We start from the raw sequence: 15,662 nt of genomic DNA, 5'->3' as shown, positions 1-15,662 counted from the left end.
CAAATATATCCATGTATCCAACAAGCACCATAACTGTGCAGAGACTGAAGCCAGCAGCTCACAGCGACTCATGTCCTCAGAACTAAGCCACCAAGTCTGTCCTGCACGAGGCAGAGGCCACATTTGGGTGCTTTGATTCTGCATTTTCAGCTCCCAGGTTTGGGCTGATGTCTTATTTTTTTTACCCGATCACCCTTCTCCCTGACCTCTGATGTTTTAGGGTTTGGGGGCTGGTTTCTCTCAACCTTTGGGGATATGTTGGTTTAATCAGAAAACGAGGATGGTTTCACCCTCCTCAGCTGCCAACTTCTGCGGCAGGGGCTATGGGTGCTGGTGGGAAGAGCAGCTGATGTGTTGGTTTATTTCACGTCGATCTGCACAAGCCACAGAAGGATGAGGGAGATGTGGGGCTCCTGTCTGGTGCCAAAACCAAGTGGATCCGGATGCATTTTTGGCTTTCGGAGCTTCAGACATAGACTTTACTTCTTACTATTTGGTCTTGGGATCTACAAAACATCCCTTTTCTTTCTAACTCCATCTTGTTTGGCACAGATGCATCCTCTGCTGCTTCTCATGCCTGTTGGCCCAGAGCTGCTTTTGGGAGAACATACTGACAAAAATCCCTTAGGCCCTGCATTACAACATAACCCAGCTACAAATCCCACCTGGCATCTGTAAGAAGCGACGAGCCCTGACATACCTCTGCTGAGCTCTCATGAGCTTCAAAGCTCATGAGCTCCTCCATGGAAATGCTGCCATCAGATAAGGCTTGGCCCCTGCCAGAAGACACGAAACATCGGCTTGGCTGCGGAAAGCAGGATTAGACAGAAGCAAACCTTGCTCCTCATCTTTAATTTCTGAGGGGGAACTAGCTCTTTGCACCGGTTCTCCCTTGCATGGGGGGGTCGGGGCTTCATGGCAGTACCCGAGCCCCAAGGATGAGGTGCTGCCAAGTGTCTAGGGACGGTGGCACTGACGCACAGCGTAAGAACAATAAAACCTGGGATTAACCAAGGGTTTGGACCCCATCAAAACCAAGAAGCCCTCTTTATATTGCAAATCTTTTTTTGTTCTTGGTAAGTTTCTCCCTAAATGCAATTCTGAAGCACCTGCTGGTGCAGCAAAGGTCGACCTAAACTTGGGACCTGAACTTGGCAGCAGCCCTATGAAACAGCCCACAGCGCTGCTAGCACACAGCTTGGCAGATGAAGGGTTAACGCTGGCCTTTGGGTGCCTTGAGCTGTGAGCAAAATCCCTGAACCCTGCCAAACCTCGTTAGGCCGCGAGCGGGGTGAAGGGCCCCAGCGCTAATTGGAGTGACGGCCTCGCCTCCGGAGCTGCGATAAATCACCGGCGGCACAACGAGGAGGTGCCGAGCGCTGCTGCCGTTAACAGGTGCAGGGTCACCCCAAAACCCTGACCCCCCGGCGCTGGGTGTGAGTGGCCCCTCGACCTGTCTGCAGGGATGTTTCTCCCTCCAGCTGCACGGAGGGATTTTCTTCCCTCCAGAGCAGCTGCTGCTGGAAAAGCCGTGATTGGCAGGGCTGAAACTTCCCTGGTTTTGCTTAACGCTTTGGAGAGAGGAGCCCTGCGGCCCCAGCAGCACCGGGGCTGACACGGTGCCATCTTCATCCCCTCCTTGAGCAGCAGTAAATCAAACTCCCAATGCTGCCCCCACCCCAGCCCTTCTGGGGTTGGATCAGGATCAGATTAGTTGGATCAGGGCTGGTACAGGAGCTGGGAAAGAGCTGCAGCATCCCACAGGCTTGAGTGCCTGATGCTGGGGCTGAGGCTGGGCTCAATCCAGGCCCCAGCTCAGGCAAGCCTCTGTTCCTGTTCTCCTCTGCTCACACTGTAAGCAGAGCTCACTGGGAAATATTCATCCCCTTCCGTGCCCTGTTTCCCCAAGGACAAACCATCTTTAAAGGCCCTTCCTGCCTCCTGGGCTGGTGGGGAATTGGGAGCCTCATGAAGAAGCTCTTGGAGCAACCTGGGTGCAGGGAGTGTGCTTTGCCATGTGGGGATGGAGGGATACTCACAGGGAGTGAGAGATGGATGCTCATGAGGAAGGATGTTCAGGAAGGGGGATAGATACTCTGGGGGATGGAGGGATCCTTAGAGGTATGGAGGGATCCTCATGGGAATGGAGGAATACTTCTTGGGAAGAACGGATGATTGTGGGATGGAAGGATGCTCACAGGGAGGGAGGGATGGATGCTCTTGAGGGTGGATGTTTATGGGAAGGAGTTGGTGCTTGTGGGGATGGAGGGATGCTTATGAGGAAGGAGGGATGCTCTTCAGGATGGAGAGATGCCCGCAGGGAGGGAGGGTGCTTGTGGGGATGGAGTGGTACATGCGGGGAGGACTTGATGCTTATGGCAGTGGAGGGATGCTCATAGGGAAGGATGGATGTTCCCAAGGAGGAAGATGTTTATGGGAATGAATGGATGCTCATGGGGATGGAGGGATGCTCACAAGGACACAGGGATGCTCCTGCTCATGGCAAGGAGAGTGGGACCCTGAGAGAGCTTGAGCTCTTGCCTGCTTGGAGTGAAGACAATGAGCCTGGGATGGCAAAGCTGTGCAGTGCTGGAAGTGGCTTTGTAGGACCCAACCAGGCAGGTCACGGGAGGACGCTACATGAGAAGCCGCAGCGTTCATCCCGCGCAGAGTCCTGGCCACATCAGCCCATGGGGTCGCTGCTGCTCGGAGCAGCCGGGCAGGACCCACCGCGGCTTTTCCACTGCAACCCCGGGACAGAAACCCCTCCATCGCCCTGGAAGAGGAAAACCCCCCGGGGAAATGTGAGGTCTCATCCCAGCAAGGCTGAGCACCCACCGGGTTTGGGGAGCCCAGGGGGAACCTTTGGGGCTGTGGGGAATCATCTCCCAAAACAGCATCCCCAGAGGCCAGCTGGGATTTTTTAGTGCAATAGTGCCACCCCGTGCAAGCCCTGGGCTGCTGGCTGCGGTGACATGTGGCACCAGGGGCCCAAGTGGCCCTGGCTGGACCACAGCCGGGTGAAAGGAAGGACAGGGTCCGCCGACACGGTAGGGTTGTGGCGCTGGGGGTGTGAGACATGGCCATGGGCACGGCAGCAGCGGGGTAAGGATGACGGCTGCGTCCCCATGGGAATCACCTGATCCCGTGGCAGTCAGGATCCTGCAGATGCCAAAAATGCCTCTGGTTTGTAGGGACACCCTGAAGGCTGGAGAAACACGACCCACCCTGACCCATCCCAACCCACCTCCCTCCACGTTCCCATATCCCAGAGACTGTTTCAGGGTGTCAAATGGGGACAAGAAGCTTTCAGGACAGGACCCCTCTGTCCCTGAGCATTTTTAGGGTTAGGTTTTGATATTTCAGCACCCTCTGAGTGCACACACACAGCAGGGCACACATGAGCATGGCCACACACTCCGTATAGTCCCATCAAGGCTGTTGGGAGGGCACCCCTATCCTACAGGGTCCATATGGGATCACCGTGTCCACCTAAGGCTGGTGGAGGAATTGTTGGACGCAAGGCTATTTGTGCTGTGCAAATAAACAGAGAGCAGCATTCGCATGCTGCCAAATAATGGGGAGGAGATGGTTTCGTGGATGATCGCTGGCACGATGCACGCCCCAGTGAGGCTTGAGACGCAGCCACCTCCCTTCGCTCGGATCAAAACAGCTAATCCTTTGGGAATAATAGATGTAAGCCTCTTAGCCGGCCGTGCTGTCAATGCCCATCGCTGATGAGCCGATTAAAATCAAATGGAAAAGATTAAACTCACCCCCTCTGGGCACCCCAGGAACCGCCCCAGTGGTGGGTGATGGAGAGGAGCTGCTTCTCGGTGGGCTCGGTGGCTTCACTCTGCCCAGTCCATCATGGGTCTGTCCAGATATGGGTTCTCCGAAGCCAGGAGGAACATTCGCAGCAACCAGCCCCTTTGAAGACAGTGGATTATCCGTGTCCAAGCTGCCACCAGAGGCTGGAGTAAATGGTGCCAGGAATATTGGTTACAGGCCAGATTTCCTGTAAAGAAGTCCTTGGTCTGCCCCAGGGGACATCCCCAATGTTTCGCTTTATGCAGCTGTATGAAACAGCCGTTGCTGCTCTGGACGCGAGACTTGGCAAACGCCCCGTGTTATAGCACAAAAACCTGGGATTCCCTTGGATTTGAGAAATTTCTGCAGCTTCCCCCTAGAATTTGGCCAAATGGACACTGATCTCCCCAGGGTCACCACCCTGCTCTGGGAAACAACAGGAGTGTGTGGGGTGACGTCATGCGAGCAGAGCCGACAAGATGGGGAACTGGGTTAAAAAGGAGGCTTTTTGAGTCAGAGTGAGCTACCGGTGGGATGTGAACTGTAACCTCCCACCTGGAGCAGATACAGGGCGGCATCAGGAAGCCCGGCCCTACCTGCACAGATGCCCACAGTCACTTGGCCGCTCTTGCCTTGGTAAAGGAGAGAGACAAAGCTGGAGCTCAGGCTGTGCGCGTGCCTGCTTGCTGTGCCACTGGTTTTCCACTGATTCCTTCAGTAATTCTCCTCCATCTTCACTGGTGGATCTTGTTCAGATCTTGTCCATGACCTGCTGTTGCTTCTGCTCTCAAAGAAAACCCCAAGAATTACATTAGAGGAGCCTGCTGCAAATTGGAAATGTGGATCAAAGCATGTGGCGTCTCCTGCTGGCTCCCTTCTGGAGTGGCATTTGGGATTTAACCCCATTTTTGGGGCAATCCCACCCTGGCTGGGTGTAGGGTCTCACTCTGCCATGGCCATTGCCCTTTTGTGATCCTCCTTCTTCAGTTTTTACTGAATTATTGGTTGGCCTTTGAGTAGGATCCCTCCGATGGGCTCAGCAGAGCAAAGCTCCTCCAGTGGTGACACAGGCAGGGGACATCTCCTGCAAGATACAAAGCATCCTTAATATTGAGGCCATCCTTCTACAGAGCTTCGTTAATTACCCACCAGAGCTGTGTTAATTACCCATCAGAGCTGCCCAGGCAGAGGAGAGAGGGGGAAAAGCAGGGCAGGAAGAGTCAGGGCTGTGACTTGGGGACCCCTGAGCCACCCTGGCCCCACATCCGCCCTGCTGCACCCATGGGTGCATGCAGCATAGCTATCATTATGTTTATAGAGCTATGCCTTAATCTATACATGTGTCTAACATGTCATCTCCCACAACAAGGGGAATCCTCCAAATTTCACACCCTCAGCCATGAGCTGCACCCCAAAATCCAGTGTGCCTCAGCCTCTGCCCCTTCCTCTCCAAACCAGTGCATCCCAGAGCACGTATTTCGTAGTGGTGATTTAAGGTGCCTTTTGGGGGGGCTTTTTAGGGGCTGCCTGGGACTGGGCAGAAATCTGGGGAGCTGTGTGGAACCAGGCAGACATTTGGGGGCTGCCTGGGAACAGGCAGAGATTTAGGGTGCTACATTGGCATGGCAGAGATTTGGGGGGCTACATGGGACTAGGCAGTGATTTGGGGGCTGTCTGGGACTGGACAGAGATTTGAGGGGCCGTATTAGCATGGCAGAGAGAAGCAGCAGCTTCTCATGAGCCCCCGTTGTTCCCCGCACCCCACTTTTGGCTGCCTGTCCCCCAAATTCCTCATCGGAGGGTTGGAGCCCGTGAGGGGGCTGACCCAGAGGGGGAATTTTTGGGGGTGCATATGGATTAACGTACATACATATACATACACATACACACGAGCCCTTGAAGCCCCAGGACCGCGGACCTGCCACCAGAGGGCACCGCGACCCCAGTTTTGGGCGCCGCTTCCCACAATGCAGCGAGTCGGGCCGGGGACTCCGCTCCGCGCCGCGCCGCTCCGCTCCGCACGGCGGGCTGCGGCCGCAGGGCAGTGCGCAGCACCGCGCAGCACCGCGCAACCCCGCCGGCAGGTAAGCGCTGCCCCCAGCCCTCAGGGCGAGCGCGGGCGCTTCGGGGGGTTACTTCATTTAATTTGATTGTATTTGATTTAATTTATTTTTATTATTTTATTTTAATTTACTGTTGGTTTGTTTTGGTATTTTATTTTATTGATTTAATTCTATTTTTTATTTTCAGATTTCATTTCACTTCAATTTATTTTAATATTCGTTCTATTTTATTTTATCTTATTTTTTCTTATTTTTCCTTTCATTTTATTTTAATATTTATTTTATTTTTTCTGATTATTTTACTCTTTTTTTTTAATTATTATTTCAATTGATTAATTTTCTTTTATTTTACTTTATAATCCCTTCCCCCAGCCCAGGAGGCGGCGCCGGGCTGTGTCAGGGAGCAGCCTCATCCCATCCCGGGATGGCTCCCGGCTGATAGGAGACCCATCACCCTCCCACCCGCCTTTTTCCCTCCCCATGCCAGGGCAGGGGATTTCGGGTGCTGGCGGGGAGGCAGCATGGGCAGTGGGGTGAGCCCTGGCTGGGCTGGTGGCTGCATTCTTGGGGGGGGCGGGTGTCACCCAGCCCCTTAAAGTTGGGTGAAACTTCTGCCCGCGGCTCTGGCTTGTTTCTGGGATGATGCCACATAAAATAGGCTTAATGTGGAAGCAGCTGTTTAAATAGCAGGCAAGGACTCGCTGCACCTGGTGAAAGTTGCTTTCTAGTTTGAGAATTTGGGCTACGGGGAATGCAAGGAAAACTGGCTGCTTTGAAAGGGCTTTTGAGCCACAAGGAGAACTCCCAGCTGGGAGGGAGAGCCTGGGATGGCCAGAGAGGAGGTGAGTGGCCCTTGAAAGCAGAGGAATGGCTTTGGCTTTTCCTTAGAGAGGGATCCCGAGAGCCCCAGCATGACCATCACTGCTGGTTTAGTGGTACCTCTCCATCGGTCGGTTGTGGCTGCTTTAACTCCTCATCCCAGGATGTGCACCAGGAGAGCACGGGGAGAGCAGAAGGGCTTGGAGAAGTCAGGATGCCCCAGTATCACTTCCTTGACCGGTTCCCTCTTCATGTGGTGGATCTGAGGGTGCTTGGGACTCACCAGCACCCTCAAATTGTGGTCTGGGTCAGTTGGTTGGTGAAAAACCTCAGTTTTGCACAAAAGCCCTCAGCCAGAGCAGCATTAAAGAAATTTTTCTGTGCCAGAGAGAGAAGTTGGACATGGGCTAAAGCAAATAAACTTGTATTTCATCATGCTGGGATTGGGTTTCTTTGTCTTCCGCTCTGCTCTGGGCAGTCTGGGCTCCCTACGGCCACAAATGTTTCCACATCCAACCTTCTCCAAATATGTCTCAGTGGCTGAGCAAAAAAAACTTCTGCTCCTTTCTGCAAAGCTCGCTCCCTATGGAGGCTGCTCTGTCCTCTGCTTTGGCGTGCTTTTCCTTTGGGTGCTTCTCTTCTCGGTTGCTGTGGGGAGGGTTTTGCAGGGTTTTTCCTCCAGCCCCATCCCCACAAAGCAGCTCAGGACCAAGGTGGGAGATGCTGCAGATGTGGGAAGTGTGAGCATGGCTGGCCTGACAGCGGCCGTGCGTCAGCCGGAGCTGTGTGCTCTGCCGAGGGATGCGTGCCAGCTTCTTGGCTCGTGCTGCTTAGCTCAGGAGGTAGAGGATGCTGTACAGGAGGGAAGCCAGTGTTATTTTTGTCCCTGGAAGGGGTGTTAAGACGACCAAAGTGCTGAGGTATTTCTCTGCCCATGCCCACTGTTGCAGGCCTGGCTGGGTCAAGGAGCTGGAGCCCACCTGCATCCCAGTGAGTGCGGGAACTGAGGAGTGAGGGGGCTTCATAGCATTTATACAGGGTTGAAAATGTTATCATAGAATCACAGGATGGTTTGGGTTGGAAGGGACCTTAAAGCTCATCCAGTTCCAGCCCCCTGCCACGGGCAGGGACACCTTTCACTAGAGCAGGTTGCTCCAAGCCCCGTTCCACCTGGCCTTGAACACTGCCAGGGATGGGGCAGCCACAGCTTCTCTGGGCACCCTGTGCCAGCGCCTCAGCACCCTCACAGGGAAGAACTTCTGCCTTATCTAAATCCTTTCTTGCCTCCCCTAAGATTCAGCAAAAAGAAATGAAATCAAAGCAACTGTCTGCATTTGGCTTTATCTGCTACAAAATGTCAAACTTTTCGACAGGGTTGATTACATTCCCAGCCTCCCTCCCCTCAAAGCATGAAAACTGGTATAAAGAAGTCAAAAACATATCAAGAGAAAAGAAAACATCACCTATACCAGCCCCAGATGCTGGGAAATCAGAACTCTCTGAGAGTACAAAGGGTCCTGCTGGGGAGGAATCTACCTGGGTTTCTCCATTCCCTCATGTCACCTCCAATTTTGCTTCCCATGCATTGCTTTATACAGAAATGTCAGTGCACATGTGGTAAAAAACCCAAAACACTCTGTAAATATTATGACTGCTGGATGGGAACCTGCACAGTGCGTAAAAAATCTTCCCCCTGTCCCAATACAACAGCATTTTCCCTGTACTTTAGACATTGGCAGCTATGTTTCATTGCTTTCTTATCAGATGATGGAATACATTTAAGGAACTGTAAGTGTTCAAGGCCAGGTTGGACGGGGCTTGGAGCAACCTGGTCTAGTGGAAGGTGGTCTAGTTGCTCGTGGCAGGGGGGTGGAACTGGATGGTCTTAAGGTCCTTTCCAACCTGAGCCATTCTATGATTCTATGATTTAGGCTGGAGACAGAGGAAAGAAGTGGCACATATACCCCTCATATCACAGTGACATCCATCTCTGTTTATTTTAGCAGACCTACATTACTGGGAACAGGCTTTTTCCAACTTTAGTCCTGCCCGGAAACTTGAATTAATCATATCTAGCAAAAAATAATGAAAGTGAGGGAACCTCTGCTCCCATGTCACCAACATCAATTTTTGTGGCAGCTGAGATTTGATCACTGGGGATCCCAAAGAGAATTTTGTGGTTGTTGCGTGATTTGGAATCAAAGGTTCATGGTTGCTTCCTTCATTTTTTCTCTTTCTCTGGTCTCTCTTGGGATGGAGAAAAGGGTTTCCAGTCCCATGTCAGTCTTTGGCTTTATTATATCTATAGTCATTCCCTGGTGGGTCCTGGGAGCAGCTGGCTGGAAATCATAGAATCATGGAATTGTTTAGGTTGGAAAAGACCCTTAGGATCTGCATGTCTTTTAAATACCTCCAGGGATGGTGACTCCACCACTTCCCTGGGCAGCTTCTTCCAGTGCTTGATAACCCTTTCAGTGAAGAAATTTTTCCTAACATCTGACCTAAATCTCCCCTTCCACAACTTAAAGTTGTTTCCTCTGGCTCTATCAGTTGTTATGTGGCAGAAGTGACCAGCCTCCACCTTGCCACATCCTCCTTTCAGGTAGCTGTAAAGAGTGATAAGGTCTCCCCTGAGGCTGAATGACCTCAGTTCCCACAGCTGCTCCTCAAAGGACTTGTGCCCCAGAACCTTCGCCAGCTTCACTGCCCTTCGCTAGGAACAAAATCCATCACCTCTATCTCATATCAAACAGAAGGTTTTATGATGTGTGATGCCTTGTAGGAGGACTAGAACAGGGTCACGGTGGCCTCTGAAATGGTAGAGAAGAGGTGGGCACTGGTGGCTGTCGCATGGGGTGAATGCAGCTGCTGACTGCTCCCACCCAGGGATGGCTCTTTCAGGATGTGCCATTTCTTTCCCAAACATCCCCTGGCTTTTCCCAGAGAGGAGGTTCTAGGATGTCCAGTTATGGCTGGGGCAGAAGGAGATGATGGCATCTTGCCCAGCTGCTCTCTGGGCTGTGTGCCGTTTCCTTCCTCTTCCCACATTCCCTTGGGAAAAACAGAGGGTTTGCCATGGAACATGGCCTGGGGATGCTTTTTCCTCTAAATGGGTCTGAACCTGCCCAGTTCTGCTGCAAAATCTTTGACTGCTTGCATGGGCCATTCTTTAAAAATAAAGGCACTTAAAAACCTGTTATTTACCTCCAAAAAATAGCACTGCTGTGTGGGACTCTCACTGGGTTGTGTTCTGATGGGGGGAGGGTGGCTGGCTTTCTTCTGTTAGTTAATTTAGCAATGTTTATGATAAGAAATTAATAGGAAATCCTCAAATTAATTAATTCAATTAATAGGAAATGCTAGTGAGCATTTGCCCTTCCCTGGGGCTGCCGAGGGGTGATCTCCGTGTGAACCTTGGCTGGAGGTTGGAGCCATCAGAGCCTGGGGCAGCCCAGACATCGGAGCAGAGGGGCTCACTTGGGAAGCGGGAACCCCCGTTTGGGAATCTCAGTTTCACACGGGGATCATTTGCTCACAGCCAAACGGCTGGTGCAGCGAGGTGCACATCCAGCTCTCAGCGGGAGCTGGCAGCAAAGCAGTGCTTACTTTTGGCCTGATCTGGCTGGGAGGTGGAAGCATGTCCTGGTGCCAAATGAGGAGAAGCTCCTTATTTCTGCAAACACAGCAGGAGGAGGAATCACTTCCAGCGATGTACAGGGGCTGAAATGAGGCAAAAGGGGTGATGAAAAAGCACAAGATAGGTGCACTTTGTTCAGGGCCCCTGTGAACCTTGACTCACCTCCAGCACGGCCTTAGGAACAAACTGATCCACCTTCAGAGCATGCTACAGATAGCATTGGACTTCTACTCCTGCCTTATGGTGGGAATTCCTTCAGTGAGGCTCCCCTGGATCAACGTAAGCCATCTGCCAGCACTGCCTCTGGTAAAGTGACTGCAGAGTGCAAAGAAACCACCTGGGAATCTCTTCGTTTCTTGGGCTGGCTTTGCTAGCTTAAAATCAAATCTGTCCCCATGAGCTGGGGCAGGGGAGGTCACGTACTGGGTTGCAGGGCAGACATAAACACTGTTATTCAGCAACGTGGGAGGATAAAGTAATGAAATAATCAGAACGCTATTAAAAAGCATCCTGAAGCAAAGGCGGCGGGCGCTAACTGCTGCTCCGCCTTGTTCCGGGGAATCGAAGGATTCCGGTGAGGAAATAGTGGAACCAACAAGAACACGTCTCTCCCTTACTTTATTACGACGATTAAAGTAGGAAAGAAAAAATGGTTAAAGGGTGTTCAGGTTACTTATTAGGTTATCTGTGGAGGCAGATCTCACTACCACCGAGATCCACGTTGCCTCTGTGGGGACACCCGCCAAGGTAGTACCTGCCACCTCTCCTGCTAGGATGTATCTCAGAGCTGGTCTCTTGATCATCGGGTCCTTGATGGGGTCGGTAAGCGTATAACCTAATAAGTAACCCGAACACCCTTTAACCATTTTTTCTTCCCTACTTTAATCGTTGTAATAAAGTAAGGGAGAGACACGTTCTTGTTGGTTCCACTATCTCCTCACTGGAATCCTTCGATTCCCCAGAACATAAATTGGTGACAAGGAGGAGATTCCGGAACTGAGGAAATTGGAACAGAGGGTCAGGGCACGTCAGGTAGTGGGGTGCACAACTACCTGACAGGTGCGTGTGGGGCCGTGTAGTGGAGTGCACAACTACTGGATCGCGCCACCATTAGAGATAAGACCCGTTCACGTGATTGCTACTATTGTTTAGCAGGGGAATTAACATTATGTTTAAGAAAAAGGTCGCTGGGGCTGCTTCTGCAGCACCTCCAGTAGAACGGCCCGAATGGGGGGCCAAGCTGTGGAACACATTATGGGATAGGTGGGAAACCTGCACATTGGTACGTCCTGAGCCATGGATGGAGCAAGGTCCACTGGAACTATTGAAGTATTGGGGACAGTTCATAGAGGGACCTAATACAAAAAGTAGAGAGAGGTTACAAGATGCTGGGCGAATGGGGGGCAGCCTTCTCAGTGCCTTTAAGATCATTTGGGGACATAATCAAGTGTTAGCAGAAAAGATAGGACAATTAGAAAAAGAAGTGCAGGCTGAAAAAGCCAGAGGAATTGTACAACAGCAGGCACTAGTAGCTGCCACTCAGACTGGAGCAGGGTGGCAGGAAAAATTAGAGACATTGGCAGCATCGTATGCAGTACAAGCTGCCCGGCACTGATGGAGGCATCCTAAGGAAAAAACAGATCCGGGTCTACGGGTTAGAGCAGTAATTACTCAGCCTGATTGGGACCCTGAAAACTGGGATGGTAATATCTGGAGCTCTTCGGATTCAGGCGAGAGCATGGGGGAATCGGAAGAGCAGGGTATTGAATCACTTCGAGCTGCCCCTGTAGTAAAGCGAAGGGGGGCGATGGACCCTGTATCAGGGAGATGGGCAAGAGCAGATACCATGGAAGATTTTTCACCAGAGGATGTCAGAAACTTGTTAGCAAGATATAGTCAGTGACCAGGAGAGAGACCACAACAGTGGTTAGTACGATTAATGGAAGAAGGGACTGATAGTGTCATGCTAGATAGCATCGACGCTACAAAATTCAGTGGAATCTCTAACGATCCGTATGTTCAACAAGCCTTAAGAGCATTGCCAGCAGGCACCAATGTTCCCCTAAGCACAGTCATAGCTTGTGGATTAAATCAGTGATACACTTCTGATGGTGCATGGCCCCCTGTTTCTAACCAGTGGGTAACATTAGCTCAAGCAAAAACCCTCCTGAAATGGGAAGGGGTGAAAATGGCTGTTCAGCAAGGGGATCCTGGCAGATACTTAGCAGAACCTTTTACAGCATCAGTGCGTAATTTGTTGCTAGAAGGCTGCCCAGCAGCCTGGAAACCCTATATGATCCCAGTGGTAATGACGGCACAGGGCATGGCCATAAGTGACATGATTGGGAAGATGGGACAGTTGGGGGAACTACCAGGCCTAGACAAACCTCCCGGCCTGTCAAGAAATGAGGTACCCAAGACTAGGCAGGAGGAAAAGGGGGATCCAGGAGAGCATACCCGCCTTTTCCATCAATTGTTACAAGAGGAGGTTCCCAAGAGAGATATCAGTGGGCAACCCACCAGTGTGTTGAGGAGAATGGCAAAGGAAAAGGGGGGGAAGGTTCGTAGTGTGACCGCATTAAGCTCTATGGAAGAAGGAAATGGAGGATCACCCCCTGGCTTGGATAAGATGATATATCCATGGCAAGAGGTAGATAAAGTTGTTGCGCAGTTTCACCCCAAGGCAGAATAGAGGTGCGGCCAAGCCTCAGAGTCCCAAGTCCGTGTAATTTGACATGATCCGTGCCCCTTTGTCACATGTTGTATCTGGTGGACAGATAACAATGTACAATGGGTACGGGCGTTGGTGCACACTGGGGCAGAGGTCACTATTTTACACGGAAACCTGACTAAACATAAGGGAATGAAAACAACTGTATGGGGATTAGGAGATGCTCCTGTGCAAAGTGTACAAACCACACTAAAATTGCGAATTGGAGACTGGTTACCCAAAGAATATAATGTAATGATTGCAGCAACAGGTGAATATATAATTGGGATTGACCTGTTGAAAGGTAACAGCCTAGTATTAGGGAATGAGTTGTGGTCATTTGGCTCCCCCGATGGATACAAGTTCATACTGTCACAGTAGGGTATATCCCTGAAGAAGCACTTATACCGGTTGCCACTCAGATCATAAACCTCAAACAGTACAAAATTCCCAGGTGAGATAAGGAGATACAACAGACCATTGATGACCTACTGGCAGCAGGTGTTGTACGACACACACATTCTGCTTTTAACAGCCAGTATGGCCTGTAAAGAAACCAGACGGTAGCTGGTGTATGACAATAGACTATAGAGGAGTAAATAAACTCCTCCAATCACTGCAGCTGTGCCCAATGTTGCTTCATTGATACAACAAATCCAACAACAGAGTGGGCACTGGTATGCAGTAATCGATGGGGCAGATGCTTTTTTCACAGTCCCGATCCCACCGGAAACGCAGGAGCAATTTGCATTTACTTGGCAGGGAACACAATATACATTTACACGGTTACCACAAGGCTACAAGCACAGCCCTACATATTGTCATCAGGCATTGGCTCATACCTTGAAACAGATTTCAATAGATCCGCAGGTCCAGGTGGTACAATATATTGATGACATCCTCATACAGGGACCCGCACATGCCTCAGTAGCTAACACGTTGACACAACTTATAGCTAAGTTGCGAGATGTTGGGTGGGCAGTGAACCTGAAAAAGATATAAGGCCCAGCTACCACTGTGACCTATTTAGGAATTGTGTAGTCTAATGGTATCCAACAGATGCCTGAAAAGGCACGAAAAACCCTTCAAGAATGGCCAACCCCAAATACAAAAAGACAGATACAGCAATTTTTGGGAGCAGTGGGTTTTTGGCGTAATCAACTACGTAATTTGGCTATTTTACTAAAACCTCTGCATAGAATTGCCTGGAAAAAGGCAAACTGGGAGTGAGGACCAGAACAAAATAAGGCATTTGAAGCAGTTAAGGCCCTAATAGGCGAATATATGGAATTACACCCTATTCTCCCTGGGCTGGTAGAATTACATGTTTCAGTTAATCAGGGAACAGCTCTATGGAGCCTCTGGCAGTTGCAAGAGGGAAGACACTGCCCTCTGGGATTCTGGTCACATCAATTCACGGGAGCAGCCACTCGCTGTACGGCTTTTGAACAACAATTACTAGCTGTTTATTGGGCATTGGCCGATTCAGAAGCGAAAACAGTGGGACATGAAGTCATCTTACGAACAGAAACTCCAATCATGACCTGGGTCCTTAGTGATCCAACCACCCATAAGGTGGGACATGCACAAGAGGCTACTATACAAAAGATGAGGTGGTACATACAGGAACAAGCCAAACCAGGACCAAAAGGAGTGCAGTTTTTATATGAAGCTATAAGTGATGGAGTGACAGGGGCTCCTTGACAGTTTAATCGAGAACAGATAAATTATCAAGTAGGGAGACGGGGGTCTCCGTATAAAGAGCTCATGGAAGAACAAAAGAAAAATGCTTGGTTTACAGATGGAAGTAGTAATGGTACCAAAAGGTGGCACGCGGTGGCTTTCACTCCTGTAACTAACACACGACTAGTGTTAGAGGGCACTCAAGGTAGCAGCCAATTAGCAGAACTAGTAGCTGCATGGCAAGCCATTGATGCTACGCTGGAAGGTCAAGCATGCTATCTGTTCACAGATTCATGGGCAGTAGCACAGGGACTGGTGAACTGGCTAGGTAAGCAGCAGCAAGATGATTTTAAAATTGGAACAAAGGAAGTATGGGGAAAGGAATTTTGGCAAAAAATATGGGACGCATTGCGTACCCGAATGATTCAGGTCCATCATGTAGATGCACATACAATGAAAAATACAGAAACTGCTAAATGGAATGAAGAAGTAGACAGACAAAAATCAGATCGGCCGCCCTGAATAAGGAGGAACAATTGGGTCTTAGTCGATGGGTCCATGAAAAGGCTGGTCATGCAGGACGAGAGGCAACACGGGCATGGGCGCTTGCTCGTGGGATCGTATTATCCCAAACAGCACTTGAACAGGTGATTGGAAATTGTTCAGTTTGTCAACTCCTAAAAAATGCAAAAGTCTTTCAGACCCCAATGGGAAAGCTGAAAAGAGGGACCAAGGGAGGTGAGGTATGGCAAATCGATTTTATTGGTCCTTTACCAGAGCATAGGAGACAACGCTATGCGTGTGCAGCCGTAGATACCTATTCTGGTGTTATAGTGGTAATTCCAACTCGATATGCAAACAGCCATGCCACTATCAGATGTTTAGAAACTATTGAATTATATTACGGAACTCCAACAGAGATATGGTCTGATAATGGAAC

At 50.4% G+C, this 15,662-nt stretch overlaps 1 protein-coding gene across 1 annotated transcript in view; it reads left to right on the top strand.

Moving 5' to 3' along the window:
* The first annotated feature begins 5,810 nt into the window (after positions 1-5,810).
* The window catches only part of EXTL3 (exostosin like glycosyltransferase 3), a 162,661-nt gene continuing 152,809 nt past the window's right edge, over positions 5,811-15,662 (top strand). The window contains exon 1 of the mRNA XM_030489627.1: positions 5,811-5,894. The gene's annotated coding sequence lies outside the window, so the exon portion shown is untranslated. The remainder of the gene's footprint in view (positions 5,895-15,662) is intronic.

This window comes from Strigops habroptila, chromosome 6 (assembly GCF_004027225.2).
Source record: "Strigops habroptila isolate Jane chromosome 6, bStrHab1.2.pri, whole genome shotgun sequence".
In the NCBI taxonomy this organism is placed as follows: Eukaryota; Metazoa; Chordata; class Aves; order Psittaciformes; family Psittacidae; genus Strigops; species Strigops habroptila.
This window is presented reverse-complemented; position numbering and strand designations above follow the sequence as displayed.